Source organism: Cryptomeria japonica, chromosome 10 (genome assembly GCF_030272615.1).
Source record: "Cryptomeria japonica chromosome 10, Sugi_1.0, whole genome shotgun sequence".
In the NCBI taxonomy this organism is placed as follows: domain Eukaryota; kingdom Viridiplantae; phylum Streptophyta; class Pinopsida; order Cupressales; family Cupressaceae; genus Cryptomeria; species Cryptomeria japonica.
Genome location: NC_081414.1, coordinates 233,027,447 through 233,040,008, shown reverse-complemented (window position 1 = coordinate 233,040,008; position 12,562 = coordinate 233,027,447).

Below are 12,562 nucleotides of genomic sequence, written 5' to 3'. Positions count from 1 at the left end.
CATTAATTAGATCTACAAGAATTTCATTAATGCATTCTAATGTGTAAACAATACAAAAGATAGAATTGGATAAATATAAGAGAATCAACCACAAGAAAGAAATGACACAAATACACCCTAGAAAAATCCAACCTCCAAAACACTAAACTAATGCATTTTTTTTGGTAAGTTAATAGCTGCTAAGGGGTGTAAAGGGGAAAATTTGATTTGGCAATTTGCAACATAGAAGGGAGAAATTACCAAATCAATTTTGCTTAAAAACCTTTACATTCAAATTTGGGAAGGGAATCCAATAGATTCAGTCACAAATTAGATAAGGACTAAATACTAAATGGGTTGAATTAATAAATGTTGAAATTAGGTAAAATGATAAAAAAATGAAGGTAAAACAGAGAAAATAGTTAGCCACAGTACGGGATTTTCACGTGCACCCTGGATCTAAGCAATATAAGCCGAGTCGGACCTAACCCTCAAAAAAGCTCCTAAAATTCCGGGACCATGGTGCGTCACAACGGTCCTCCGAACTTTTTGCACGCCAAAAAGGGTTGATTTGTCTCTGTGAATAAAGCTTATTTTGAAGAGTACAAATTTGTACATGTTTCCTGCACACAGAAAAAAGGGGAAATAGGTTGGGAATAAGGGTTTGTCTAAGTCAAACCCCGATTTAGGAATTAACCTTGAATGATATATTGTAAATACTTTAAATAAAATGATGGAAGGATAAACCTTAGATATGCAATGACTGATAATGATGCTTTGCTTCTTTAATGTAGTCACATATGTTGCATGAAATGGCATGAACATGACAAAACCCTAATCACACACACATGCTTGCAAATGAATGATGTAATGTTGCTCCACAATGGATAGATGAAGAATATGAAGCCTTGAAGACCTCTAGAAATGAGTGATAATGAATGCTTCAATTCTTGAATACTTGATTGCTTGAATGTAGTTTGCCTTATGTTCACCTATAATGAATGTATATTTGCCTTATGCCCAAATGAGAGGGGAAGACCTCCTTATATACTTGTCCGTCATCAAACATATTAATTTACCAACATAGGCTGACACGGGGAGGGGATTCTCGCCCAAGTTTTGGATAGGGAAAAGGGCTTGAAATGGGCCCTAAATAAGGAGGACCATGGTGTGGCGCCATGGTCCTACCCCATAATTGGACCAAGGTTAAGGTGCAATGCAAGGTGGAATGTAAAAATATGACATTTATTGCATAGTAGGGGAATAAATAGGTCTAGATCAATCATGAGGATGAGAGCACTAAGGTGAGGGCCCCAAATGGGATCAAAATTATGAAGGGTGCAATTTTAAGATGCTACACGGGGCAACACCCATTATATTGATATAAAAAAAACTTACATTCAACATTTTGTATTAGTGTTTTTCATGAAATTATTTTAACCCCTATCACCTATACACTTGTAAGACAAAACCCAGTTCATCACTACATACAAAATGTTGGCTGAGACTGTATATACTACCCTCTTTTCTATTCCTACTATAGGCATATCCACTTTATAATATCATAGCATATGTTGTATAGAAACTTGACATTTATGTCATTTGAGATTTCTTTCTCGCAAGGTAGTTTGGGCCACATTCTTTGTGTGTCATCTCCTTTAATTCATGCTCAACGTCCTCTTCCTTAGCTCTAGTCATTGCCTCCTCAATGATTTTACACTCATTGTCGTCCTTCTCCAAGTTGCATCTTAGCCCCTCCAACTTCAAATAATCCTTAATCCACTCCCCTCCTTTGTTCAACTTCATTACCAATAGCTTTTGCAAAAACACTATATTTCTTGCCACAACTATTTTTTTTCTTTCATACTTCTCTATCTTTATCGTCATGACCATAGGTAGCCTAAGCACCATTCTACCATGCCTCTACCCCACATAGAAGTCCCTAGGAAGGGGAAAAATTTTCTTTGAATCCACGATAGCCAAAATATCATCAATTTCTCCCAAGATATGGGCCTTAAACACCTTCTCATCCAAGGCCTTGGTCGTCACCACCAGTTCTCCCATTTCCAATAATACTACAAGTGATATGGCTAATATGTCGATATTAACCCTATACCTATGCTCAGAACTCATGAATTCATCTCCTAAAATGACCTCAACTATATGCAAGACCAAATAATGGGAATACTTGATAATAGTTTAAAGTTGTTTCTCAGAGCCTTCTCCAAGAAATGACATCTAATACTTCATCAAAATCAAATGAATTAGGGTTTCCATTTCTATGTCTGACTGTAATGTCCCCTTTTGCCCAGAGTCGATCATGATTAATTTGTTTAGGCTTAATTATTCCTAGAGAGATCCATATACAATTTACTTGAGTTCTTTATTGTCAAACAGTTAATGAGAGAGATCCATATACAATTTACTTTAGTTCTTCATTGTCAATGAGTTAATGGGTGCAGTACATTTTGTGGAGTCCCAAGGATTCCAAAGCTAATCAAAGTATGGAAGATGACGAATGAGATGACATTGGATGAGATGAAGATGGTGGTGAGAGTAGGTATGAGTCAATTGTAGGTGAGGTTTGTTCAAACAAAGACCTTTTCATTGCAGATAAGTCATGTCATGAAATCTCACAAGCTCATGCTTACTCGTTGGGTGGCCCAAAATGGGCATTTAATAAACGTTGGAAAACTTCTTCTAATGGAATTCAGCAATATGACTTTCCCACTTGCTCCATTGATTAAAGGATTTGTTTCAAGATTATATCTAGTATATGTATATTAAAATAAGGTATATGTGTCAATGGGTCTTCAGTCTATTGGTGAAATTGATTGGTTCTAAATGAGTCCATCAAAGATCCAGTCTTGCTGAGTGCAAGGCTCCAACATTATAAGGGATGAGGTTGGGATCATGCCCTAGACAAATTTCATGGAATGGATACCCCTTAGTCATCCTTGGCTCTTAGCCGAAGAGGTTTTAGTCTATAGGCCTGTTGCCTCGTAGCAGGTGGTAAAAGCTACTTTGTGAAGGCCCTCACTGGGCTGTTGTGCTCGCAGGGTTCATGCCCTTGCTAAGTTGCCATGCTCGCAAGTTTGGACCTCTATTAAAAAAACAAAGGGTATATGCCAAAGGGTTCTTGGTGTCTTGGTATGTATTTTAAAATAGGGTATATGTCAATAGTTTCTTGGTCTCTTAGTGAAGTTGAATGGTTCTTAATGAGTACATCAAGGATCAAGTCTTGCTAAGTGCAACTTTTGACATCTAAGGGATGAGGTTGAGATTGTGCTCTAGACAAAACTCTCATATTGGATAACTAAAACGTCATTTTTCTCATTCACGAGTGGTGGTGAATTTGATCGAATGCAGGGTTGGAATATTGCGGATAGAGAATTGCCTTTGGATTTGTCTCATATGTTGGAGTAGTTAGTTGTGGAAGATAGGAAGAATGTGTAATTATTTGTTCTTGGCTAGGTTGTTGGCCCTTCTTGCTTTGTAATTCTCTATGTCTTTAATAAATGTTTACCCCTTTTTCAAAAAAGAAAATCAAACCCACTTAAAATGTATGGAGAATCAAATTTTGTTGAATATATTCATTATTAACTTAAAAAAATATTAAAAACTGAATTTAAAATTAAGTACACATGTCTTTGAATCGATGTCTTAGAACACACTCAGATATTCATCACCATCTCTTCTTCTGATCAAGATTCCTAAACAATACAAAATATGATTCAAACACATACGCAATTACTTTTAAAAACAATTTTTAGATATTACTTAAGCTGTAGAAAAATTATACCAATTAAATTTTTATTTACTAAATGGTTCAAATCCCCAAATAAAAAAAATATTAAAAAAAAAGGAGAATTCGTGTACCCAATATTAAAAAATACTTCAAATCCTTCAATAAAATAGACCAGATTGGATGGATAACCGTCATAAACAATTTTAATGTTTACCCCTGCGACCAAACTGTGCAATTATTATAAATATATTGCTAATGTAAGAGATTACAGGGAAATGGACAGAAAAACTGTTTTCTTTGTTCACGGTATTATTTGTAAGAGGTGAATATGACAAAAAGTGGTTGAACGGATCTTGTGGTTCAGGAAGTATTTTATTTAATAATTATTTATTTTAATAATGAATGTTGGGGGGCCTGAATCCATTTCAATACGCACCTAAACCATAAAATTTCAAGTTTGTTTTGAAAAATTCGAAGCATTTATAATGTTTAATATAAATTGAATACTAAAATTATTTGAAATAAATTTATATGGAATCTTTTTAGTTTTCTTAATTAATAAAAATATGATATATCTATAAATAATTTGTATTGGGTAGAGGGACCACTAAAACTGGTGTTTCTAGGATTTTAGTAATATAAGATTTATTACAATATAAAAATTAAATTAGGACACTTTCCTTAGCATTTCATTTTGTTTTCATCAATGTTATTTTTAATTAGAGAAAGTCTTATATGTCTTTCTTTTTGTTATGATTCACTCATTAAATTTTGTATCTCATTATTTGAGGAAATTAAAGAGGAGCACACTATAATAAAAAATCAATAGTCTTTATTGAAGGTAATCCCGAATCAAGAAGAATCAATAGATTTAAAGGAAGAATACTCAACATGAGCCATAAGAGAATCATAAGATTCAAAGGAGGAACAATTAACTGATGTTTTAAAGAGAACATCCTCATCACAACCAATCACTTGATGTTGATGTTCTACACTAGCTCAATAAGAAGTTTGTCTTTGTTCTTGAACTAAATGGGAAGAATTCGGGGGATTTACAACCAAATTGTTTATAGTTGTATGCAGGATTTGTGTAATCAGTGAATCAATTTGAAACTAGAAACTAACATACCAATGAAACTTTTGGATATAAAGACTAACTAAGCTTAAACTAATTAAACAAGCTAATCCTCCAAGGTGTGTCTCATTGTTCTCTATCTCATAGGATTCCTCAAGTCAAGGGTTGCTTCCAGATCATTGAGCAACTAACTTTTGGAATGACAACTCCGAGAACGAGTGATAATGGATGAAAATGATCTATATGCAAGATGCACCTAAGATCTATATGATATGATAAGCTTAATTAGATATGATTAGTTATGATATGATGAAGATAATGATATGATAAAGAAACTAACAAGCTATGCTAACATGATTCATGATTAAAATGATATGTTAATTAAAATGCTAATTATCAAAGAGAGGCAAATGCTTGATGAAATTAGACTATAATTTGGATACATGAAACTTGGATATGAATAATGAGAAAAACGAGGCCTATTTATAGAAGAAATGGGCAATTGGATGGTTAAGATTGAGTAATCTTAACAAGGGCTAATATTGAATGATCTTCAATCCATATTTACAATTTTCACCAATGAAATGGTGACAATTGTCAACATGAGATGGCTTGAGAGGAGAGAGAAGAGACATTAAATGTCTGAGAAGACATGGTGGTCACCCTAGGGGGCAAGGTTAGGGTTGAGTTATTGGATAATCCTTTTGTCCAAAGGATAAACTCTTGTGTAAGAGTTAATGGATAACCATGGTCAAAGCAATGAATGCTTGAAGAGACCTATGGGTTAGAGAAGGGTTAAGTTAGAGAGAAAGTCTCTAACCAAGGGTCGAGTTTGAGTTAACCATTAATGGTTATTGAAGACTTTGGAGGTTAGCTTGTTGAAGACATAAAGCCTTTAATGGTTTATGAAGACTTTGAGGGTTTTTGAGAAGTAACCTTCTCTTAAGGAATGTGCAAATGTTTAAGAGGTAATTAGGCTAATTAGGATGGTTTAGAAGAATCTAGAAGGGGCATTAGATATGCAAGTGGATTTGTTAGGAGTATGCAAGTAGGAGGATATTTTTTGATTTAATTTTGAAATAAAACGATTTATTTCAAAAAGTGGTTACAACTTGCATTGGAAGGATTTTTAAATAAATTTGATTTATTTAAATAGGAGAAAGATTTAATTAAATGTAAATTTCATTAAATAGGAAAGAGGGATTTAATTAAATAAAAATGATTTATTTAATTAAAGGTTAGAATGTGGTCAATTGGATTAAATTAAATAAATTGAATAATTTATTTAATCAATAGAAGAATGTGGGGGGAGAATTAATTAAGTATGATTTAATTAATAGAGGAATTTATTAAATGGATTAAATAAATATTGCATATTTATTTAATCAGATGGTCAAATTTATACGTCAACATTTTGCCCCTCTTTGAAGTGATGTGTGTGTGCATGTTAGTTTAAAGAAAAATCATGTGATATTGATTAAAAGAAATTAATTTTTGCCCCATATGCTGATTTGATGTGATAATAATGCAATGATGCCCCCTTGGGAAATGAATCGGGATTTTGTCAATTTTTGAGAATTTTTAAATAAAATTCACTTTTTTAATTTTATTTTATTAAAAATGTTGATGAGGTTGAAATTGTTAAAAATCGTAGATGGATTCATTTCTCGGAAAAATGTGATGTTGGTTAGGTTAATAATTATGAAAAAGTGGAAAAAAATACATTCCCACTAATTAACCCTCCTTTTTACCCCTCATCTGTATGGAGAGCTTCATCAGGTTGTGTATCGAGGATACACAAGTTTATCAACAGGGGTGACATTGCTACATGTGTGGACTTGGGAGCACATAGCAGTTACTCGACCAATAGCAGACATAGATAGACCAGTTGACCATCCTTATGCATATGGTTACACAGGTGTTGTTGTCCTATGTATGCTGGGAAAACTAGAGTATTGGCGTTGAGTGTTAGATGATTTGGATATGGTCATTTGGAGGCCATATCTGGATTGTGAGGCCTGGCCTGAGGATGCATGAGAGATGCCCTATGCTTTTGTTTCGCGGTATTTGATCACTTAGACACCTTTTATTATTGAGAGGTTCTTACACAGTCGTGTATACTGACAATATGGTTGATAGTAGGATATACCATATGGAGCCTATTTATATGCCCCGTCGCCAACAATATGTGTTGGAGTGGGGTCCTACCATATCGAGTGACGTAGTTGTGACAAAGTATCTAAGCCTGGGTGCACAAACTTGGGATTATGTTGCGGGGGTTATTGATGCTGGTATGACAACAAAGTATTCACAGTTTTGGATATCGCGTGTAGTGCCACAATTGTCTGATCCAGCAGAGCCAATGCCAACCTTTGATGATGAGGATGAGGATAGACCACAAGCCCGTGGAGGGTAGAGGCATAGGGATGATGATGAGGGAGATGATGATGAGGAGGAGGAGGGTGGTGGTGGTGGTGGTGCAGTTGCTGTGAGGGTTAGCCGGGATACAGGGAGAGTAGTACAAAGGAGGAGATCAGAGATCCTCCCTCCACCAATTACATGAATAGGGGCAGCAGGTACCTCTTCCCAGGATCCTATTCAGATTCGAGTGCCCTCACATCAATAGGATGCACAGATCAGGGAATTACAAATCTTTGTGCAATGGCTACAGGCATAGGTGGCACAACAACAAAGACAGATGGTAGCACAACAAAGACATATTGCCCAACTGCAAATAGAGAGGGATACTGCATTAGAGTGGCAGCATTAAGCAGAGGCCTTGGCTGACAGTTTAGACAGAGCAGTAGCAGGAGCCCCGCTCAGAGATACCTTGAGAGATCCAATACTCGGCCAAAGAGGTTGAGTACTAAAGGCGGTTATATGAGGATCTAGTCCCTCAAGAGTAGAGAGCACCGAGCTACGCAGTTGTGGCCACCACTAGATCTGGATGGAGTCACACTAGGACTGAGAGTGGGGGTGTGACAAGGCCAACCCACCTGGCAGAGATCTTGAGGCAGGGACATCTGGTGGTGATACAAGTGTTGCGACCGTTTGCATCCAGAGGCAATCATGCCTAATTATACCATTTGTGATATAGATCATTCTTTTTGATGTATCTTATATACAAACATGATATCATTTGTATACTTGACCTTGATTTGAGATTTATATGAGATGCCACAATGATTTGCCTTGGTTCCACATGTGATGTTTATACATGATGATGTGTTTTTAGATGATGATGTTTATGGATGCCATGATTTCTATTTATATGTTTGCAAATGTCTATATATGATGATTCATGTTCATGAATGCATATGATATTGTGACTGATTTTATAATGTTCTTACATGGTCTCCTTGATATATGTATGATGATGCACTATTTGATGTATATGCTAATACATGAAGATGATTTTATAAATGATTTTAGATGTCTTATGTGCATGTCTACATGATTCTATGGTTATGGATGCAGATGGTGTTGTATATACGGTGATGGATTCTATGTGATATATGCCTATATGATGATGCATTATGTTTCATGCTTATTCTTTTACGATATAATGTAACTAAATGAAATAAAATGATGATTAACTGGCAAATATAAATTATGATAATGATAAATGTAGCGAATTGATAAAGGAATGCAATTGTATATACTAATGATAATGATGATGATGATTTTGATATGCCATTTAAATGCAAAATGATGTAATTATGCAACTAAATGAAATGGTACTGTGATGATAATGCAACTACATATGAATGTAGTTAAATGTAATGGATATGAAATCTAGTGTGGTTATGCAATCTATTTATGTAATGTTGTCATTCTGTTAGCTAATTGTTCGTGCTCTTTTTGTCATCATTAAGCTTATGAAATGTTGGAAGTTAGTACACAGATCGATGGTATAATTTTGAACCATGATGACCTGAGTACCACTTACATGTCAAATTTTGATATTGCAAAATGACACAAGCATCGAGGTATAATTAAACCAAGATGACCTGAGTTTTGTTTGCGTAAAATAGACAAGATTGAATCATCAGTATATGCCAATCCAAAATGTCTTCAATGATATGTTTCCAATCATATTGTGTGACTAATTGGAATAGTACAAATGATCCACTCACAGATAGCAGACAAATAAAATACTAGACTCCTTCCTCGCTTCTCTAGTTCAAGACATCCTTGAGTTTCTTTGGAGATCTGACAACCAAAAATCAAGATACAAAAAGTCAAATCCCATGCTAGAGTAATCAAACCATGATTCAGAATAGATCATCCATCGTGTTTCCTTCTATCAATCTTAAAGTCAAGGCAGATGATTGGTTTGAAATGTATGTGTAATCGTTCAATGTTAAAATGCATTTGGATTCAAATGTTTTGATGTTTAGGATTGAATTTCACGATCTTTGTTTTTTCGAGATTGTCTTCGTTTGCGCGTTGTTGTTTGTTTTAAAACCAAAAAGGTAAATTACCCCCAACGAGGTCAGGATTTTTCCCCCAGCCCTGGACATAATTATCGATATGGATATATACATTGATTACCAAGCCATGGTAAGATATTACACAAATAAATTTTTGTAGATAATGAAGGATAGTGACTACGCTAAGTTTGTGCAAGTTTGTACTACGTTAAAGATCTTTACCAACTGTGTATGCTTGTCGATGGCCTAGATGAGATGGACGTAAAAAAGGTATGATATATGTAATGGTAGATAGAAGATCCAATCTAACACAAATAGTGCATGTTGCCAAGTTTTCACTACTTTCTTTTATCACATTTTTTTATTTTTATGATTTTTTTGTATTTTCTTGTTTTTTCTCTTCTTCTTCTTTCTTTTTTTTTTGTGCATTGGGTGAATCAGGTGTAAAAATTCTTGAGATTTATGTTGTTGATAGACTCATCCAATAAGTCTCCTTTGGATGTAGATAACTGATATGCCCCTAATCCATAGGTTGATATGATGACGAAAGGACCTAGCTAGTTTGGTTCAAACTTGCCTTTCTTTTCTCGATCCTATTGATTGCGGGGATTTTCCTTTAGTACCAAGTCACCGATTTGAAATGAACTTGGTTTTACTTTGTGGTTGTAGATCTTGCACATGTGTTGTTGGTATTCTTTGAGGTGATCAAAATCATGTTGACAACGTTCATCCAACAATTCTAATTCTTCCAGTTGGTTGACCCTGTATTCCTCATCTAGAATGAGTCCTTTCAGTGATACTCTGAGTGATGGTATTTTGACCTCAATGGGTAAAATGGTCTTTGATCCATATACAGGTTCATATGGTGTGGCTAATTTAGGTGTGTGGATGCTAGTGTGGTATGACCATAAGGTGGGATTCAACTGAATATGCCAATAACGACCAACATCGTTCACTGTTTTCTTTAGGATTTTCAGAATGGTTTATTTTGAAGCTTCTGCTTGGCCATTCTCCTAAGTATAATAAGGTGTGGAGAAGAAATATTGGATATGGAATCTTTCGCAAAGTTCTTGCACATCTTAATTTTTGAAGGGTCTACCATTATCAGTGATAATGCAGCTGGGGATGCCATGTCGACAAATGAGATAGTTCAGGATGAAGGAAGATATTTGCTTGTCGGTAATAGTAGTCAATGGAACAACTTCAATTCATTTTGTAAAATACTCAGTGGTTGTGATTATGAACTTGTGTCCATTGGATGAGGATGGATGAATCTTACTGTAGTGTCATAAATTGCGACCCTAGCAATTTTTGACCACATTAGGGTCCTCACGCAAGCGAACCAAATCCCCAAAACTGATCGGAGACATGAGGCATGCTCAACCCTTGAAACTGCATCTCCTTTGCCCTCTGCATTGCCTAAATTGCATCCTATCCTAGAAAAAAGGGCAGGACAGGGGCATGGCGCCCCTGTTCCCTACCCTATTTTGGGGCAGGACCTTCTAAAATTTGCATTGATGATTGTGCATTGAGTAGGAAAAATCCCCCAGTGTTAGCCTGTGATGAAAAATCAATCAGTTAACCCTAATTGATGAGTATATAAGTTGCATTTGCCCTCTAATTTGTATAAGTTCAAGAAGGTGAAAATTTGCAATCAAGCATTCAAGATAATTCAAGCATTCAAGCATTGAGCATCTCAAGTCTTTTTTCAAGGCTAGGTGTTGCATTCAACTCAAGGATTCAACCATTGAAGATGAAATCACTTTCAAATGTTCAACTTCACACAAGCAATTCTATCAACATTTCTATCACAACCTCCCTTGAGGTGATTTACATTTCAATCTTTCATTTACATTTACTTGCAAGCACTATTTTCATCATTTGGTTAATTCCAAAACTGGGGTTTGACCTGAAGGCAAACCCCCAATCCCAACCCCTTTTCCTCTCTTTTTTGTGTGTAGGTTGTAGGTGCGCAATTGTTCTTGCAGATTTGGACTCCATTTGCAGAGGCAGAAAAACCCTTTTCGTTTCACGGATTTTTCAGAGGAACGTGTGCACTTTCAACACGATCTCAACGACTTTTTCTCAAATTCACAGGGTAACTTTGTCTCAACATTTTAAAGCCAGATCTAGGTGCAGAACTTCATCCCATACTTCTATTTCAAGTTATAATCAGTTCTTTGCTACCTTTACACTTAGTCTCAAAACGCATAATTCAATCATTTCCCATTCTAAAAGAGGGGTTAGCTTGTCACTTCCTTTTCAATTCATTTAGTATTCAATCTCTTTCCTAAGAGATTAGATCTAGTGAATCCCCCCCCCCTTCTTTCAAATGTAATTGTGGGAAAAGTGTTTGAAGGGAAATCCGCAGTGAAACTTTCATCTCTCCTTGGAGGGAAGGAAGGCTTTCCTCTTGATCTTCTATCACTCACTTTTCCACCCATTACATTTTGGTGAACTCGATGTCTTGCATGCTTTTCTTTGAAAATCATTGCACATTTTTCATTTACAAGTTTAATTTTTCTGCAAACTTAGTGGTTAATTCATTCAAAACCCTAGTTTTTAAAATTGAAGTTGAACTTGTGTTTTGTAAAAATTGCTTGTTATTGTCTTAGATCTAAAAATTGCTTTGTTTGTCAAATTCAATTTCTTCATTGTCTTGTTCAATTTACAAATCAAATTCACAAAATTAAAAGGCTAATTATCAAAACCCTAATTTTGAAAAATCTTGAAATTGTGCAAAAATTGAATTTCCATTTAATTTTCAGATTTGTGACTGTTTTCATACTTATTCTCTTTCCTAAAATTCAAAATTTCAATTTCCCTCCTTTTTCAAAATTCAAAATTTCAAAAATTAAGTGGTTAGGTCCTAAAACCCCAATTTTCAAATTTAATTGGATTTTTGTGCAAATTTCAATCAATTTCAGTTTTCTAAACATTTTTCAAAGTGTCCCTATCCATTAGGTTTGACCTTTTTCAAAATTTTAATTCAATTCCTCATTTTTCTCAAAACCCTAATAGGGTCCTATTTTCACATTCAAACCTTAATTTCACCTATCTAGAGATCGTAAAATCCACCAATTTTTTGGGGTTCGCTTTAAAATCATCATAACTTTCATCCCTGAAAATTTCTGAAAAAGTTGGGAGGACCATGTACACTTTCAACACAATCCTTGGCTTTTTTCTTGAAATTTCGGGAAACTATTATGACTATATTTAATAGCTTAAATCCATAGAATTGGTTGATTTTGTCGATTTTTTATCCCTCTAAAAACAAAATACCTTCAAAATTCAACATTTCAAATTTCAAGATTTTTTTAAAAATCA